This window comes from Tenrec ecaudatus, chromosome 4, assembly GCF_050624435.1.
Source record: "Tenrec ecaudatus isolate mTenEca1 chromosome 4, mTenEca1.hap1, whole genome shotgun sequence".
Taxonomy (NCBI): domain Eukaryota; kingdom Metazoa; phylum Chordata; class Mammalia; order Afrosoricida; family Tenrecidae; genus Tenrec; species Tenrec ecaudatus.
The window spans coordinates 69,573,994-69,592,825 of record NC_134533.1 but is presented as its reverse complement, the minus strand read 5'-3'; the positions used below and the strand labels follow the sequence as shown (position 1 = coordinate 69,592,825).

The following is an 18,832-nucleotide window of genomic DNA, read 5'->3' as shown; positions in this document are numbered from 1 at the left end:
GAGCGTGGAACCAGTGCTCATCACAGCCCCTTCTGGGCCTGTAAGTTAGGCCACTGCAGAGGTTATTACGGAATGAAACAGGTCGAGTCTGATGCTGTGACCCACAGGGAGGGGAAAGCACTGATTTCAACTGGTGCTCTCCCAGAGGTGAAGGCACTGAACCTGCGGAGCTTCAAGTGAGTGGTCAGTGGAACAGGGCTCAGTGAGGTGAGTAAGGCAGCTGCATGGAATGCCTATTTGAACCGCTTTCACTTCCAGCAGATGGCCCCTGGCCCCAAACTAAAGACGAAAGAAGAAACTTCAGAGCTTCTAGAACTCTGAGTTCTGGAATACTGTTCTCATTCTAATTTGTAAAACACCATATTTTTTATAGGACTGGTCCCTCAGCTTAATGTCTGATTCATGACAAGTAGTCAACCCTCTCTGTGCCTTGATGTCTATGCTTACACAACGGGGCCGTCATCCCCGACTCCTCCAGAGGCCTTTGAAGTCATTGCATGAAGTTGTGCAGTTGGAGGACGTAGTGTGCACCTGTACCTGAGCTCCTCACCTGTCTGCTGGACGTTATTTGGGCTTCAGACAAATGAGTGTTTTACATTTGAGCTTGTGCCTACCCAGACTGCCCTTGCTGCCTGTCCATTCTCTTGGATCATTCACAGAGGCTGGGACTCTCCTCACTTTCCAACACCAGGGCCTCTGCGCGGTAGCTGCTGTGGGGTTGGTACTGCCAGGAGGACAGACAGGCTTGCTGACTGCCTGGGGGAGGTTCAGCTGAGCACAGTGAACCTGATCCCCAGCACTGGTTTTGGTGTGCTGGCCTCAGCAGAGGTGTCACTGCTGCCTCCCAGAGAAAAGTCCTGAGGTCCACATTGTAAGGAATGTCGGGAAACATCGGGACACATCACTGCCCAGGTAAAGGGTGATGTTGCCCTCCCCCAGCCCCACCACCACTCACAATCTGCTTTACTTTCTGTTCCCATTTTGAACTCTGTATCGTGGTTTAGGTGAAAGTTTACAGAACAAACTAGTTTTCCATTCACTAGTGTGAACGCTTTTGGATCCATGACATTGATTGCAGTCCCCACCACAGGAGAGCACTGTCCCCACTGTTGCCTGTGTTTATCCTTTCCACCCATCCTTCTTTCCTGCTTTCTGAGCTTCATCTCTGGGCAAATGCTTTCCTTTGAAGGAGCGAGCACCTCCCTGCTGTTACTGTTTGCCTTATCGACCTGCTTGTTGTTTGACTGAAAGCCGAGTTCTGTGCCAGGCTTGAAGGGTAGCTAGTGGCCTCAGTCTTGAGGGCTTCCACCAGAAAACCAGGTCCTTCTGTCAGGGCTCCATTATTATGAGTACATCTTCCACCACAGCCTCCGCGTACTTGGCAGTAATTGCAGCCTGCCCTCAGCTGTTCTTGGACCTTTTCTCTTAAATCTTGGCCCCTCCTATGGTTACTTGAACTCTTAACTTTCTCTCTTCCCACCTGACTGTTCTTCGCATGTGCAGGCCGTGGCCTCTGCCTTCTTGGGTGCCTCACTGAGCCTGAAGGAAATATATTGACGTTATGCTTCAAACACACAAGTGTCTCCTGAGTCCCAGACTTCTGTGCATTTGCAGCCTGGCATGGTGTGGGCTGTGCTTTCCTCATTTCAGCCCAGCATTGCCACCCTCAGCTTCTTTCACCCAGAGCCAAGGCGGAGCATTGGCTTAGAGGGCATGGCCAGAGAAGAAGGAGGAGATCGTTTGGGAGCCTTCTCATCTGTTCAGAATCCCAGAAGGTTCAGTAAACCGTTTTTGTTTTGTTTTTTTCATTTGTAATTTCCAGCCTCTCAGCCGAAGGCCATCTAATCCTGTCTATATTGTCAAACCAGTCCCCCAGGGTAGGAGTCCCTGACCCAGACATCAGCCTGGTTGCTAAGGCCGCCCATTCTGACCTCTAATTGTGTAAATGAAGCTTGTTTTATGAGGAAATCTCCCTTCCTGAAGACTCTCTTATACTAAAGTTTGTACTAAAGTTGAAAAGCATATAGAACATGTTGCCCCTCTCTATCCCTTGGCTCAACTATTACAGGAGCGGTGACCATTTCCTGCTCTCTGCTGTTCTACAGTTCTTTCAGCTGCTTTTCCACTGGTGCTGTTTCTACTCTGTCTTCCTCTTGTCCTCTGCATAGACTAGACTTTCTCATGGTCATTACTGAAACATTACTTCCAGAACAGAGCGTGTGTCTCCTGATTTGCCTGTATGCTTCCCCCAGTGCAGACCACGTCTGTATTCAATTTTTGTAGCTCAGTGTTCTAATGGTTCTTATGGTTGAAACTCCTACTCAACATTTTAGGTCAGTGGTTGGCAAACTTTTTTCTGGAAAAAGGCAGATAAGAAATACTTGAAGCTCTTCAACGTAGACAGTTTGTGTTGTGACCAACTCTGCCACTGAAGTACAAGGGCAGCCATAGATAGATCACACAGAAATGAATGACTGTGGTGGTCCGTGGTCCAAGTCAGAACAGAACACAGCCTGCAGTCTCTGTTGTAGGTATTTCTTTCTTTCCTTATGTCTGTGATCAGCCTCCTCTGAATTGTGTTTAGCTCGTTTGCCAGCCAGTCTTCACTGCAGATAGAGTTCACAAAAGCATCCATCCATCCCAATGCACAGGGACAAGATTTGCAGCCCCGGTGTAACCTCGACCACCAGGGCACCTTGTAGATATGTAAAATGAAACATTGGAAAAGGCCAGCGTATCTCTCATGAAACAAAGATGAAAATTTTAACTATCATTCTCATTGTGTGACTTACATATTTACTGAGTTGGCTTTCTGTGATTGGTTCATTGCATAAATATGCATTGATCACATTCCATGATACCAGGCACTGTTCTAGGTGCTGGTGAGTTGGACTGGCACAGCCCTGCGGTCCCGTGCCGTGCGTGCGCTGTTCTAGGTGCTGGTGAGTTGGACTGGCACAGCCCTGCGGTCCCGTGCCGTGCGTGCACTGTTCTAGGTGCTGGTGAGTTGGACTGGCACAGCCCTGCGGTCCCGTGCCGTGCGTGCACTGTTCTTTCTAGGTGCTGGTGAGTTGGACTGGCACAGCCCTGCGGTCTCGTGCCGTGCGTGCACTGTTCTAGGTGCTGGTGAGTTGGACTGGCACAGCCCTGCGGTCCCGTGCCGTGCGTGCACTGTTCTAGGTGCTGGTGAGTTGGACTGGCACAGCCCTGTGGTCCCGTGCCGTGCGTGCTAATCTTTGAATCATGTGTTCATCAGGACTGTACTCAGCACAGAATCCTGAAGCACGCCATGAGAAATTGCCCTCGGGGTCTATCTTGATCCATTATTCAACAGCCGGAGTCAATCCACCAGACTGCATTCCTTTCCAGCCTCTGTTTCCGGAACTACCCTGTCTACGAAGTTGTAGAAGATTTTCTCAGATCTCTTGCAAAACTCAAAATGTGCTTAGCATTTGTTTGAGCTTTTCCTAAAGGCAGGTTACTCTGACCTGTTCACGTCTTGTTCTCAGGGCACCCATTCTGCTGCCCAGGCATCTCGGAAGTGTGTGGAGGAGCCATTTGTTCAAAATATATGCAAGAATCTGATCAGGAGTTTTTGAGAAATACCTTGTGCTTTAGATGTACAGAAATATACCTGTTGCTTTATAAGATCTAGGACTTACCTCTTTCCACTTAAAAAAAAATAAATTCCAAATTGCCTTTGCCTGCCAGTTTTCTGGCAGCTTCATTTATTCTCCCCGATCTGCCCATTTGGCTGTATCTTGCTCTTGACTGTGGGCCTGGAAAGTTACACTCCTCTCTCCTTACCACTCAGCGCCCTTAGCACTTCCTTAACCACTTTTTTCTTTCCTCTTTCTATTTAAAGTTAGTTCATTCTTTCAGCCTTTCAACCAGTGTGTATTGAATACCTATTGTATGCAAGGTACCATACCTAGTTCTGGATCATTCTCTGTGAAACAAGAGCCCTGACTCTCTTTTCTTCACATTGGTTTGGCATTTCCTTGGGCAGTTACCTGAGTTGTGGGGAGAGAGGGCAGTGATGAGGGTAGAGGAGAGCGAGAAGTTTGTGACTTTTTTTTTTTTTTGGTCTACAATGTAAAGGCTTAGACAAGTCGAATAGGACTTCGATTTTCAAGCATAGAGTCAGTGCCAAAGTCCAAGTTCATTAGATTTGCTATATTTCTGTGACCCTCAGCCTGTGCACAGTATTCAAGGAAGGTGATGAGTTGACGATTGTGACCTCCTTAAACCCCAGTAATGTATTCCTTGTCTACTTTATCACTATTATGAAGATCAGTAAATTAAATGTGTAATTTTTGAGTTGTCAAGTACATTGCAGTTATAATCACGTATTACTTTCTTGTATTTGTAATTCAGTGTTTATTTATTGAGTATTGGGCACTCTGCCAGGTGTTGGAAATATAAAAATAAGTGCAAGGGAGCTTCAAAAATTCTGAAAAAATGAAACTTTCTCCCATGGTCCCAGCCCTCCCAGTGGTCCCAGTCAACAAGAAAACAAGAGCTATGAACAGGGAATCACAGTACAGAGTGGTAAATGCAAAGGTCGATGTGCAAAAGAATGATGAAACCGCCTAGCGACAGGTTGGTGGCAGGTGTTTTAGGATCGTGACTTTGGATTAGATGAATCAGAGATTGCCAAGCAAGCTGAGAGGGATGGACCTTTCAGGCAGAAGGAATAACCGTTTACAGTTACATTGGAGGGTGGGGTCAGTTGCCAAGACTGGCTAGGTAAGCAGGGCTATGCATGGGAAAGACTTTATAGGAAGCAAATACTGTGCATCCTGAAGGCCATTGAAGGGTTCTAGTAGGGGGCCATTTTTGCAGGGGTGGAGCATAAAATTGGAAGAGAGAGATTAGCAATGGTTCCTGACCTTTTGGGTGTGATGGATCCCTTTGAGAATTTGAGAAACTATGTTCCTCTCTCCCAAAACACATTCTAAAATTTGGGGGAATTCCTAAAGGTGATCCTTGGGAATATAGGAAATAGAGGTTAGAAAAAGAATAGGAGGCCCCAAATGCTCTGCATGGTCCACACAGTGAATCCCCTCTGACCACAGCTGAGCGATGTGACCAGGCAGAGAGCACTGCGAAGTTGATGATGGCAGATTTGTTAGGTTAAGATAGAATATCTTATCATTTGATCTCCCTTTTGACCCACTTTAAAGTTGTTTCGGTTTTTCCAAAACGTAAACGGGAATTACATGTGGATTAAGCCTCCAGTGAACTCTCTCTGCCCAGAGAGCAGGATGCGAACAGCCTTCTTAGCCAGCAGAGTGCATTGGAATGTGGATTATTGCAGAGGTAACTTGGTTGAAATCTCACACCTTATCATCCGATTTCCCTTTTGACCCATTTTAAATTTGTTCAGGTTTTTAAGATTTTCTGCTTTTCGATTGAGATTTTCCTGCTTTATTTTGTTACTGTTGTTAGTGTTTGGTTTGTTTATTTTTAATGTCTTCTGTACATGAAATCCAGAGTGGGTAAAACTATGAAGACAGTGACTGAATTAATGGTGTCGGGAGTGTGACTGGGGAGGTTGGGAGCAAAGGGGGAACTGAGAGCAATGAGAACAAGAAAGTATCCTGGAGATGATGGTGGTGGTGAATGCACAGCTCTTCCTTGCAGGCTGAACCATTGCATTGTATGATACGGGAGTTATATGCCAATAAAACTGTTTACAAAAGAAAAAGATTAGGAGGAAGTTGAGTCAAGACATAAATTAAGGACCTGTCCATCACTCAGCAATGCCAGCATTGAAATTGAAAGCAAGAGGAAGATGAGCAGTTGAGTTGCTTTTCCCTTGGAGAAATTTAATTTCATCTACATGCGAACTTTTTGAAGCCCTATATGTTCAAAAGCCCTGGTCAGCAGTTTGAACCCACCTGCTGCTCTTCAGGGGTAAGATGAGGCTGTCTGCTCCCATGAAGATTTTTAAATCTCAGGACAGCTGCATTCTGCCCTATGAGTCACTATGGGTTGGAATTGACTCGGTGGTAGTGAGTTTGGTGTGGGTTATGGTTTTGGTTTTGTATCAGTTCTACCTGCTCAAAGCATACACACCTCAGAGAGGAAAGAAACTCCTTTTTGTTACTCTCTGTGACTTAATCTTGAGATGCCGCATTCCTCGGTAACACTTCTCCTGTGTGACTTTTGAGATGAGCCTTGCCATAGCCAGAAGCCTGCTCAGCTGAGTGCCCTAGAGCATCCTCCACTCTGGACAAGGTTGGTGTTTCTGAGTAGAGTGCAGATCTGCAGGAGCAGGTGGTCCAGGTCTGCTGACATGCAAACCCTGGTTGGAGGTGTGACTGCCCTGGAGGAAAGTCAGGCTTCTGTGCCAGACAATCACGGCTCATCTAAGCTGTTAGGAGCTGTGTAATGTTGGGCAAAAGTATATATATGTATATATATGCGTGTATCCTTAAAACAACGTGACATTTAATGAAGAGTTTGTCTGTGGAAGTATATTTTGATTCAGGATTGAGGCCCAAAGCCTGCCACCAGAGGTGAGTAGCACTTTCTGTAAAGGTAGCTAACAGAAGCTGGGTGCCTGCCCCTCTGGAGGCCTATAAAGGTGCTTCTTGCCCCGGGGACACTGGATTGTATGGCCCCTGAGAGCCTTGTGGGCCCTGTAACGTCTGCGGTTCTCCCAATCTCTAGCCTTACCATCCAAGCGAGAAGTGTATTTGAAAGAAGTAGATTTGAGATTTGAGCTAGTTTTGGAAAGTGAAGTGGAGGGAAAACGAGAAGAGACTCTGTAAGTGCGGCCACAGCGTAAGCAAAGGCACAGATGGGGCCCCTGTGGAAGGCCGAGTAGAGATCACGGCTGTTCCTCTGCCAACTTACTCCCTGTCTCATTCACATTCCATTCAGTGCCTTGAGCCCCACCTGAGCCCAAGCCAATAGTTCCACTTGTGGCTGGTGGCTGGGTGGTGGGCCCCAATCCTCAGGTGGAGCGGCCATAAGTTAGTGGTAACAGTAAACAAGTCGCCCAGCCGGGGATGCCGCTGGCTGCTTGTAAGTAACTGTTATAAACATTGGGTGTCTGGGGCTGTCAGAAAGGCAAGCGAGCACTCTGCGTGCCTCTCATATGTACAATTAAAACAATAAAACACGGCAGAAACGTGGCCAGAACAGAGCTATAAATTAGCTTCTCTTCTCAGCTCCAAGTGGCAGCTGAATAAAGATGAGTCGCTCAGGAGCTGGGTTGGCATAAGTCCCCTCTGGTGGTAAAGGCCCTGGTTTTCCAGACTCCGCCTACCAGGCGAACCCCGCCCCACCCGCCCCAGTGGGCCCCTTCCCTGTACCCCATCTCCTGCCGGGGCTGCAGGTCCTGGCCTGCTCCAGCTGACCTTCCCATCTCTGTGTCTTCAGATAAGGGACAAGACGGTGCAGGCTGGAGCATCTCTAACCAGTGGACAAGTGCCCTGGCGTTCAGGAGGTGGCTAGGAGTTCCCACTGGCGGTAATGGAACTGCTCTCTCTAATATTTCTTCCCCTGCCGAGGACGCACTGCCAAAGTGTGGGCCCATCCCAGCTCATCTACTCAACTGACGGCTCTCAGTGTTACTTTAGTACCCCTGCCACTGCCTCCTGGCCCTGCCCGGCCACAGCCGAATTCGGACGCCATTGGGAATGATAAGGCACCCTATGAAATTCAGATTGTCAGGTGGCATGCCTAAAAATTGCATAAAGAACTTATTTAAAAAACAGATCTCTGGGCCCTGCCGCCTGAGATTCTGACTCTGTAGGTTTGGAGTGAGCCCTCAGAATTTGTATGGTTAACAGGACCGCACTCTGAGAAGCCCACTGTCGAATACAGGTCCTATGGCCTTGTACTTGAACTGCTTAAAATCCTATCTAGACTTTTGCCTCTCTGGAAGGGACTGCCTTCTGCCCCTGAAGTTTTGCTCCTACACAGGCCGCGTGCCCAAGCCATGGTGTTGGAGCAATTTTGTGATCCTCCCAGAAGCTGTCTCCATATATATTAAATAAAGGTTATTGGGAGAGTTAAAGTTAAATATTATTCCCTAAACTAAAGCCTAGAACTTAGAAAGAATTCCATTAATATAAGCTTCTTTTTTTTTTTTAAAAAAGGTAACTTTTCCATCATCGTTACTGTACCCTTATTGGACTCCATTCAGAGTCTTCGGCATGGCCTTCCAGATGCTTTTCGGTGGCGGCAAACTTACTGGCAAATAGCCTAATATGATTTAGAATCCAAGGAATGGCTTAGCCATTGCCTGACCTCAAGTAGTTTTCTTTATCTCTCCAAACCTTGATTTTCTCCTCTGAAGAGAGTATTTCCTACCGCATAGGCTGGTTGTGAGAACCAAATCAAAGTATTTTTTAAAGCACCTGTGAAAATATAAAGATGTCATGTAAATGGAAGGTGCTATCAATAGCAATCGTTGGTAATAAAGATTTAAGACATGACTTAGGTAGTAGTTGACAAGGATTCGGTCAGGTGCAGGTAACATGGACTGTCAGAAGTGAGGAAAGAGAATCTCTGAGGCTGAGCAGTCAAGGAAATAAAGTCAGATTTGAGCCTCAAGGTATAGGATGGATTGGGAGGAGTTATGGGGTCGGTGTGATTGGGTATGTGTAGAGAAGGAATGTTCTATGTCTAAAACACTTGGATGAAAAACAGAGAAGTAGGTTTCAGGCTAGCAAGCAGACTTCTTCTGGTGATGCATGAGAATCTAGAGCAGAAGATTTCATTTGAGAGAGTAGTGAACAGTGAAAACACAGCAGTAGTAGGCTGAGACCAGATCAAGATGCTTGGACAAGACAGAGCATTGTAGGAATTGATCCCTCAGGGCAGAGAAGCAGGGGGGACCGTGATGACTGCAGCAGGTAGCATGTATTGATACTTGCTCTGTGCTTCCAGTAGGCCTGTGTATAAGAACTAAAGAAACTGAGGCAGTCGTGACGCCAGCTGCCAGCAGAAGTGTCTCCTGCTCTTGTGTTGCGCTCAGTCGCCTCATCAGCTTGGGCATGCATGTGCCTCGTACTTAATCAACTCCAAAGCCCTCTGGCTTGTCCAAAGTGTTGGAAGGCTTAGGAACCTACCAAGCCAAAACCTCTTCAGGAAATTATTATTTTTAATCAATATCCCTCACCATTGTCCAGCCCCACATAACCTTGTCCTGTCTCCAGGGCCAATAGAGGGCAGTCACCAGCATGGACAATGAGGGCACTCTTATGCCATCAGGCATGTTGGCCCACTTCAGGGCTGCGCCTATCAGCCCGTTAGATAATTGTTTTCTTCCTTTCAGCTCTCCAAACCTCTGTGTTTGTGTAGGAAAGCTTCACTAGTTGACATGTTTTATTAAGAATAAATACTGTTGCATTTATAAAAAATTTTTAAAAAGCAGGATAAAATGGCAGGGAACTAGTGTCGTGATTTTAACTGATTTACATATTTTGTGTATAAACATTTTTTCATCAAAAGTTCCAAATCAGGGATCGGTCCCACACACCACACAAAATATATTAGATACATTTATATGGATAGCAGGAAGGGAGACAGAGGGCTGAAATTTTCCAGGCACCCAGTGATTGATGGGGGCTGAGGCTCCCCCTGACGCTTTATTGAGTTTCCGATGATTATCTCTCTCTGAGACATTTTTTACAGATGACGGTCGAGCTGTCACAATGGACCATGGGGGAAAAAAAACCAACAATAATAACACTTTAATCTTTTTACTGCACTGCTCCCTAGTATCTCAGATTCATCTTCCCTGACGCACGCAGTTCATTATTCTGCCCCTCCCTGGATGGGAAATAAAGGAAAATAAATATATATGTAGACACACTTACCACATACATACACACACACACACACGGAGTATATAAAAGAGACCACCTCAGAACCAGAGAGGGGCAGAATTTATTGTTCTTTTTGTAAGTGTTGAGGTTTATTAGTAGAGATGCTGGCTTGGCTTGGAATTGGCTATTAATTACAGCATTTTGTATTTGTTTTTTATTGCGAGTTTTTAACATCTTGAAGAACAGGCAGAAGAGAGGCGAGCAGGTGTAGGGATTGGGGAGCACAGTGGGACCAAGTTTGACCAACCAAAGCAGCAGAGCTAGCTCGGGCAAAAAGAGTAGGCGCCCTCCTGTTACCCCTGAGGAGCGCGGGACCTGCAAGACTACTGCTTTGCCTAGGATGCGGGGGGAGGGGAAATGGTCAACTCAGTAATTGCAGGGCACATCAAACAGCACCTAGGTACCAGTGAGTATGTTGCTGCCCCGAAAGTTAGAGAGATGAGAAGCAAAAGAAGATGCAAACCCTTTTAATGGGTCTATAGGTAACCGGAGATTAGATCCTTAAGGATTTACCCCCACCCTTTGAACATGATTCGGAAGTGGCATATGGATGCTGGAAAACCCCACCAGGGCCTGTGGTCAGAGCTGGGGGTCCTGGACCAGATAGGATGCCACACTGACTGGCTTATACCACTGGCAGGCTTAAAGACCTGTCTTCCTACAGATCTGGGCCAACCTTCCTGATACCCCTTTCCTATACTTGAGCCTGAAAGAAGATGGGTGTGGGCCCTGTAGGAAAGCTCTCCTTGATGTGCCTCTGTTAGAACAAATGCAAATCCAATTTTTATTCCATGAGACTTTTTCTGAGCTCCTGCTCTGTGACAGCTTCTAAGTTACACTATGACAGGGTGATGATGAGGTACAGGGTCCTATTCTTGAAAAACTATATAGTCTTTGGGCAAAGAGCATGGTGTCAGTGAGAACCCCTTTCAAGTGGGGTCTGGTCCTCTAGCCATAGGCTAACCAAGATGACTACGGATGCCTTCTTTGTATGGTGAATGAAGGTAAATATAAGACACGGTCACTGTTCTTCAGGAACCAATTTTCTACTTGGGAGTCACAATTAACATCCATTCACTAACGAAGTATTTATTGAGCATCTGCAGTGTTCAAAAATATGTTTTAAAATGTTGACTGCTTTGGCATAGAGGAAAAGGAGGACAGTGACTACCAGGCTGCTTGAGTTTTAAAGAAGGGGTGAAGCATAGATAAGTAAGAGGAAGGGATGATGAAGCCAAGTGACCACTTAGAGAAAAGAATATAAACCCTGGTGTTGCGTGTCCATCTGGGCCATTGGCTTCTAACATGACCATTAAGGTGTTATATGAGGGGCTTAAAGAATCTCATGGAAAAACTGACTCTGGATCTGGGATCTTAGCCTTCGGGAAACATCTGTGAACTCAACCTCTTAGAGAGCGGGACAGTCTGTGGGTTTGAGGGTCCTCAAACTTTTTTAAAAGGGGACCAGTTCACTGTCCCTCAGACCCGTTGGAGGGCCGGACTGTAGTTAAAAAAAAAAAAAAAACTATGAACAAATTCTTATGCACACTGAACATATCTTATTTTGAAGTAAGAAAACAAAACGGGCAAAAACACCCTGTGGACCAGATAAATTACCTCGGCGGGCCACATGTGGCCCACAGGCCGTAGTTTGAGGACGCCTGGTCTATGGTGCTAGTGTTAGAGATGATTCTTGCCAGACAAAGGGGTGGTATCAGAAAGCAGAAAAGACACAATGTATTACTACCATTTATTGACTCCTTATTTATATTTTTAATATCCAACTTCATTGAGATTGAATTTACATATCATGCAATTCACCCATTTAATTGTACAACACAATGCTTTTTCATATATTCCCCAAATTGTGGAACCACTATTATGGACAATTTTAGAATGCTTCATCACCCCAAAAGAAACCCTATACCCATTATCAGCCAGTCCTCATTTCCTTCAGTCCCACAAGCCTTATTGTTGTTGTTAGGTGTTATTATAGCAGCACCCACCGGTACACAGTAAAATTGGCCCAAGGGGTTTCCTAGGATATAACTTTACACCAGCTCTTTCTCCCACGGAACAGCTCAGTGGATTTAAGCTGCCAACATTTCAGTTAGCAGCCAAACTCTTAGCCAACCGTTGCATTACTGACTCTGTTGTTGTTTCAGTTGCCACTGAATCAGGTCCAACTCATAGCAAACAGGTTTGAAAGAATGAAAATGTGTGCAGTCTTCCACTATCTGCCTGATAATTGGCAGGGCTGACCATTGTTGTCACTTGAGAGCTTTCCAAAATAGAAGGCCATCCTTCAGTACTAAGCTAGACAATACAGTAGTCCCCAGGTTATGACAGACAACGATTGTACTTAAAACGATCCATTGTTTGTTTATAGAGCGTATCTCTAGTATATCTTTCTGGGAAGAAGTGCAGGGGAAATGCATGCAGAGGTTGTAGGGGTGGAAAGACTGCTGAGTCTTGGGAACATGCTCCACACATTTGATCAGGTTGATAGGATGCACAAGCTCAGTGGAAACCCATCCATATGGCAAGAATACTCAGCTCAGAACTTGGTGTCACTGATGTGGGACAACTCACAGAACACAAAGAAGGGGGACCGACCAAGCAGGACTTGCTGGGTTTTGCAGCGGGAAGAAATGCTGAAGAAAAGAAATAATCCAGAAGAGAAAAGCAAAAAGCTGTCGAAATATTTTACAGTAAAAGGATTAGCTGGAGTTTTAAAAACTAAAGCAGGTGCCTCAGTCGCTTGAAAACATGGACCCATAGGCTGATCACATCACTAAAATCAACTGGCAGATTCAGGAAGCAGTGAGTTGTTATTGTGAAATACATGAAGAAAAAGAAAGTGGGGCGTGGGGCAAGTTGAAGGAAAGAGAAAGGTCTTATTAATTTCCTCGCAGAAAAGGCCATCCCCATTTCTAGGGATCATCCAGATAATGCAGAACCTTTCACAAGTGGAGTTACTACTTCAGCTAACAAAAGGCCAGTGTCGCCCAACCTTTCTTCATCTTCAAAGGAGATTATTATGGTTTGTGTCTTTTTCAGGACTTTAAACAGGTTTAATCCTGGCTTGCAAAAGCAAAATCAGTACAGAACCAGTTTTTTTAATGTCGGTGAAGCAGAATGGCAACCAGAATGGGTAACATTACAGGTCAATTCTAGCAACTGCTCTAAAAAGGATCACCACATTAGAAAGTCCTGAGTAAAGTAAGAAAAATAAAGAACAGAACTCAAAATCACAAAAAAGACCAGGCGTACTGGATAGCTAGGGACTGCAACCCTTAGCTATTCTTCAGGTCTAGGATTGAACTCATTCCTGGGGTAGAAAGAACATCAGCCATTTAAGACCAGGAGGGGAGCCTTTACTCAGGGACAGAGTTCAGAGGGTTAGGAAAGGAGGTGACGTGGACACAGAAAACAGAGAGAAAGTGAATAAGGGGTGGTACATTGAGGGGAAGTCAATAGATGTATGTGGATAATTGAATATAAAACTGATGTCTGCTGCTTAAACTTTCACCTAAATCACAATAAAAAGTTCAAAAAAAGAAAATTACAGATCAAAATCCTGAAAGGGGAGACTCAGTAGAGATGAGTAAGCACTTTTAGGAGCCTGATGTGGGAGATGAAATTATTTCCAGGAGAGCAACACACATTCAGAACAAGGTGGTCGGAGCCACTCTGAGCTGGGCACTGTTGTTTCCAGACGTACATATCAGGAGACATGGTTGCTCTGCAGGATGCACACTGTATACTACATATGCACACACTTTTGTCTGAGAAAGAGATTAACTTTCTAGCAGGACTTCAACCCTTAATTTTTCTTGGTCTGGTTATTGCTGCGGTTCATCCACCTTTACAAACTTGGGTCCATTCCAGTGATGCTTTACTGAGCCAGAAGAACCAATTAAAAGCCCTGGGTGGTTTTTAATATATGCGTGTCTTTATTCTAAAACATTTTAATTATATGTTCAACTAACATCAGAACGCCACTAGGAGTCAAGGACTATCTATATTCTATTGTACTTTATAAAGTTTGGGTTTTTTTAAATATACATAATTGTATTTATTTTTGCACAGCAACTAAACCAAAAAACAAACTCACTGCCTTCCAGTCAATTCCAACTCATATACCGTTTCAGCAATTTCTACATGTACCATTTAGTAACATTGATTACAGTCTCTGAACTTATGCAAACATTCTGACCCTCCTTTCCTGCTATATCCTCCTGTCCCCCCCCCCCTCTCTCTCTCACACACACACACACACACACACAGCGCCCACGCGCATGCAAGAACCCCATTGCCCTCTAAGGTTCCTATCCTCCTGTGTCGCTCTTGTCAATTTGATCCCATGTAGATGGTTCTTAAAAGAGCATAAAGTTCAAAGCAGACCTTTTTTTACAAAAAAATAGTTAACCATAAGGTTTTCATTGGCTACTTATCAAAAGAAGACTTCCAGGCCTTTCTTCCTAGCCTGTCACTGAAATTTGTCCACCGTGAGTGACCCTGCAGGTATTGAAAACACCAGTGGTGAAGCTTGTAGCAGCATAACAACATGCAAGCCACCACCAAATAACCAAATTCAGTGCCATCGAGTCAATTCTGACTCACAGCGACTTGGTAGGACAGGTTTCCCAGACTGTCACTCTTTAAGGAATAAGAAAGCCTCGTCTTTCTCCCATGGACCAGCTGGTGGTTTTGAACTGGTGTCCTTATGTTAGCAGCCCAACATGTAACCAACTACGCCACCAGCTCCCTTGCAAGCCCCTGCAGTATACTACATATTGACAGACATGTGGTGGTCTGGCTCCAAAAGCTTTCCGATTCTGAATATTCCACATAACTGAATCTTACAAAATGTCTTGTATTACCACTGGCTTCTTTCACTTGACATGTTTTATCTGTGTTTTGGTATGGATAAGTACTTCACTTTATTTTATGGTTAGATAGTATTCCAGTATATGGGCATGCAACATTTTATTTATCTACTCATCCATTGGGGTTGTTTCATGGTTTTTGGGTTACTTCATATTTTTTGTGTTGTTTCGTGTTCTGATTGGGTTATTTATTGTGAATAAAGCTGTTATGCATATTTTTTGTTTCTTTTGGGTATATTCCTCGGAGCGAAATTGCTGTCTCATATGGTAACTCTAGCCTTTTGAGGCACTGACATGGTTTTTCAAAACAGCTCTTCCACTGTACGTTCCACCAGTTTCTCCACAGCCTTGCCAACACTTGTTGTCTGTGTCTTTTACTTCGGCTGTTCTAGTGGGAGTGAGGCCGGATCGCATTGTGGTCTTAATTTGCAGTCCTCTGGCTAGTGATGTTTAACTTGTTTTCTTATGATTATTAGTCATTCATATAACTTCTTTTTCTTTTAATCATTTTATTGGGGGCTCTTACAACTCTGATCACAATCCATTTGTATAACTTCTTTGATCCCTTGTCCCGTTTTTTAATTGAATTGCTGTTGAATCTTGTGAGGTAAATGATATTATCCCTATTTTGCAAATGAAGAAACGGAAACTCAGAGATGTTAAGTATTTGCAAAATCGTACTTTAGAGTTTTTCTTCCCCGTTGAACTAACTCCAACTGACATGCTTTTTCGAAGGCCCCAGGCTGCCCACTGAAGATTCACGATGGGGATCGCCTCATGGGCCCTTATGGAGGTCTGGTTGAGTCAGCATCCCCCTCTCACTGTAGGAAAATGCACAGGAAGTAGTCTTTCACTCTCAGGCCTTGGCAAATGCCACTGCCTCTCCCAGAAAGCCCTCCTCTACCTGGAAAGCTGTTCTTCATCCTCCTTTCTGAGATTCTTGGCCCAACCAGATTGTGAGTGCCTGCTCTGGATCCTGTGCCTGGGTGCATCCCCGGTAGCACTTCCAGTGCTACAGGTGCTCAGTAGGGGTGTGCTCGTGGGTAGATGAAAAGAGGTTTCTTTGTTGATTGGACAATGGACTAAGGAAGCAGCATTGCAGGAAATCAGAAAATATGATGAACTCTTTCATACTTTCATCCATGAAGACCCTGGGTTCTAAATTAGGAAGCAGAGCAAAGAGAAAAGCTTAACATAAAAAAGTATTTGAAGAAGTATCGGACTACAATAAGTTGTTAGCTGCTGAATGTGTACACACAGTCGGTGTTATAGGAATTTACAGCAGAGCCAGGAGGAGAGGGCTTCTGGCCCAAGGAGGACCTCAGTTGGCCTTTACAGCACAGGTAGAATCTGGAGAGAGAACTTTGTGTCAGAAGGCTATGGATGAAAATGAAGGCACCACCCTCTCCAGAAATGATCTCATGTTGAGCTGGCGCAGGAAGTCTCCCTCTCGCTCCTTCCCCTGGCTGAGTATATGGGCAAGAGGCAATGCTAACAGCTCCCGCAGAGAGGCAGCCTGCAGAGCCTGGCCGAGGGATAGCTAGCTGTCTCTCAGATTGTGAGGATTGAGCCACAGGGGAGGCTCCCCCCGCCCCTCAAAAAAAATTAATTTGATTCACTTTTTGCTAAAGTTCCCCGTACTTTGTCCAATTTGAGGAGTGGAGGGAAAGTTGAAATGATGAAATGACGTCAGTCCTCCAAGTTAGGAAATCCAAGGCCTCTCCTACCCACCCACCCACCACCATGCTCCCAAAGGGCACGTACTCTAGTCCTAACTGTTCAGATCCATCGGGTCAGTTCTGGCGCAGGGACCCTATGTGTGCAAAGTAGAACTGCTCCCTTGGGCTTCCAAGGCTGTGACCTTTCGGAAGTAAATCTCTAAAGTACCTTTGAGTTGGTTCCAACTGCCAGCCTTAACTATTTGTACCATCTGGGCTCTCAGCTTTTTTAAAAATCATTTTATTGGGAGCTTGTACAACTTTTATCACCATACATACATCCATTGTGTCAAGCACATTTGTACATTTGTTGCCATCATCATTTTCAAAACATTTTTCTTTTTACTTGAGTCCTTGATATCAGCTCTTCATTTTCCCCCCTCCCTCGTGAACCCTTAATAATTTATAAATAAAAAATTCATGTCTTACACTAACCATTGTCTCCCTTCACCCACTTTTCTGTTGTCTGTCCCCCTGGGAGGTGCTTATATGTCAATCATTGTGATTGGTTCCCCCTTTCTCCTCCCACCTTTCCTTTACCCTCCTGGTATCGCTACTGTCATTATTGGCCCTGAGGGGTTTATCTGTCCTGAATTCCCTGTGTTTCCAGCTCTTATCTGTACCAGTGTACATCCTCTGATCTAGCCAGAATTTGTGAGGTAGAATTAGGATCATAATTAGGGTGGGGGGAAAGCATTAAAGAACTAGAAGAAAGTTGTATGTTTCATCAATGCTATACTGCACCCTGACTGGCTTGTCTCCTCCCTGACACCCTTCTGTAAGGGGATGTCCAGTGGCCTACAGATGGACTTTGGGTCTCCACTTCGCACTCCCTCCTCATTCACAGTGATATGATGTTTTTGTTCTTTGATGCCTGGTATCTGATCATATCTACACCTCGTGAGCACACAGGCTGGTGTGCTTCTTCCATATGGGCTTGGTTGTTTCTCAGCTAGATGGCCACTTGTTTATCTCAAGCCTTTAAGATCCCAGATACTTTATCTTTTGATAGCCAGGCACCATCAGCTTTCTTCACCGCATTTGCTTATGCACCCTTGCTAGTGAAGCATCTTTGTCTTAAATTGCCTTGAAGGTGAGAGCTGGCTAATAATCCAGAGGCTTCTTTGTTAGGGTTTCTTGATAAGAACTTAGGTTACTCCTGAGCTCCAAGTCAGTCAGCTGACCCTAGGTTACATGAGGCTTAAGCCTGTGGACAATGGTAGAGGTTATGGAATCTGTGAATAGAACATAGGCTTCAGAGCACAACAGCCTTGGCGTCTAGTCCTAGTTCAAAACTGACGAGCAGTGAGATAAGCCACCTAGCTTTTTTCAGGCTCTATTTCCTCATCTGTTCTGTAGAGAAACAAGTATTTGGCCACTCTGTCATACATGAGTTGTGTGTGTGTAAGGGAACATTTGTATTGCAGTGCTCTTTAAACTGTAAAATGCTGTACAATATAAGGGATTATGCTTGGATTATATTGATTATGGTGCTTTCCTCCTGTGGGGACATGCTCACACATGAAAGGAAAGGGCATTGCTAGACATTCTATGACTTGAAATGGCCCAGGCTCCTGGGAGTGGAGTGTGGATGCTGAGCCTGACAGAGAGGGACTCAGAACTACAATTGCCTTTACTTTGCACAAGCATAGTACCCAACACAAGGGGGAAAGGTAGCATCTGCAAAGGGTATCGCGATGTTTAAAAAATCTGTTGCCAGATTTGATTCTTACAGTGCTTGGATTCTCAATATTCTTCAGATCATTGCTTCTCATACCCATTTTACAGACAAAAGAGCTCGCTAATGGCAGAGCTAAGATTGAGGTCTGCATGACGTCATTGCTTTAAAGCACTATTTACAGTGTATTTGTGCAGTTTAACCAGGGTAATGCATGGACGTGCCTAGAGCTACCTGAAGGGCTTCAAGGACTGTGTTCCACTTCTCTTGACTCCTCAGCACGACGAGACCAGGGCTTGAATCTTCCCAAAGCTCCCACACGAACCCTGGCATCAATTTTTCAGCTTCAAAGGCAGAGGTGGTCTTACATGCATATTTGCATAATTCATTCTTTAATAAAAAGGGAGGGGTTAAAGGGGAGTTGATATCAAGGAGTTCAAGAAGGAAGAGAATGTTTTGAAACTGATTGTGGTAGCAATGTTGCAATACTGCTTGCTGTGATTGAACTATGGAGCGATAGAGATCTGTATTAGCTCCCAGTAAAATGGTTTTGGGGAAATTAATTAATTAATTAGAGGTGGGAGCAGGAGGAGGCCAAGTGATGCTTTGTCACACTCCCTGCCGTACCAAGGTTTTAAGACCAGCTGGAGAGACAGGAATGGCTGGTGAGAAGGGGTGGCAGAAGGCTGGGCCCAC

At 44.9% G+C, this 18,832-nt stretch overlaps 1 protein-coding gene across 1 annotated transcript in view; it reads left to right on the top strand.

Moving 5' to 3' along the window:
* CLPB (ClpB family mitochondrial disaggregase) overlaps positions 1–18,832 on the top strand; it is a 158,296-nt gene that overhangs the window by 52,431 nt on the left and 87,033 nt on the right. The gene's annotated exons all lie outside the window — the stretch shown is intronic.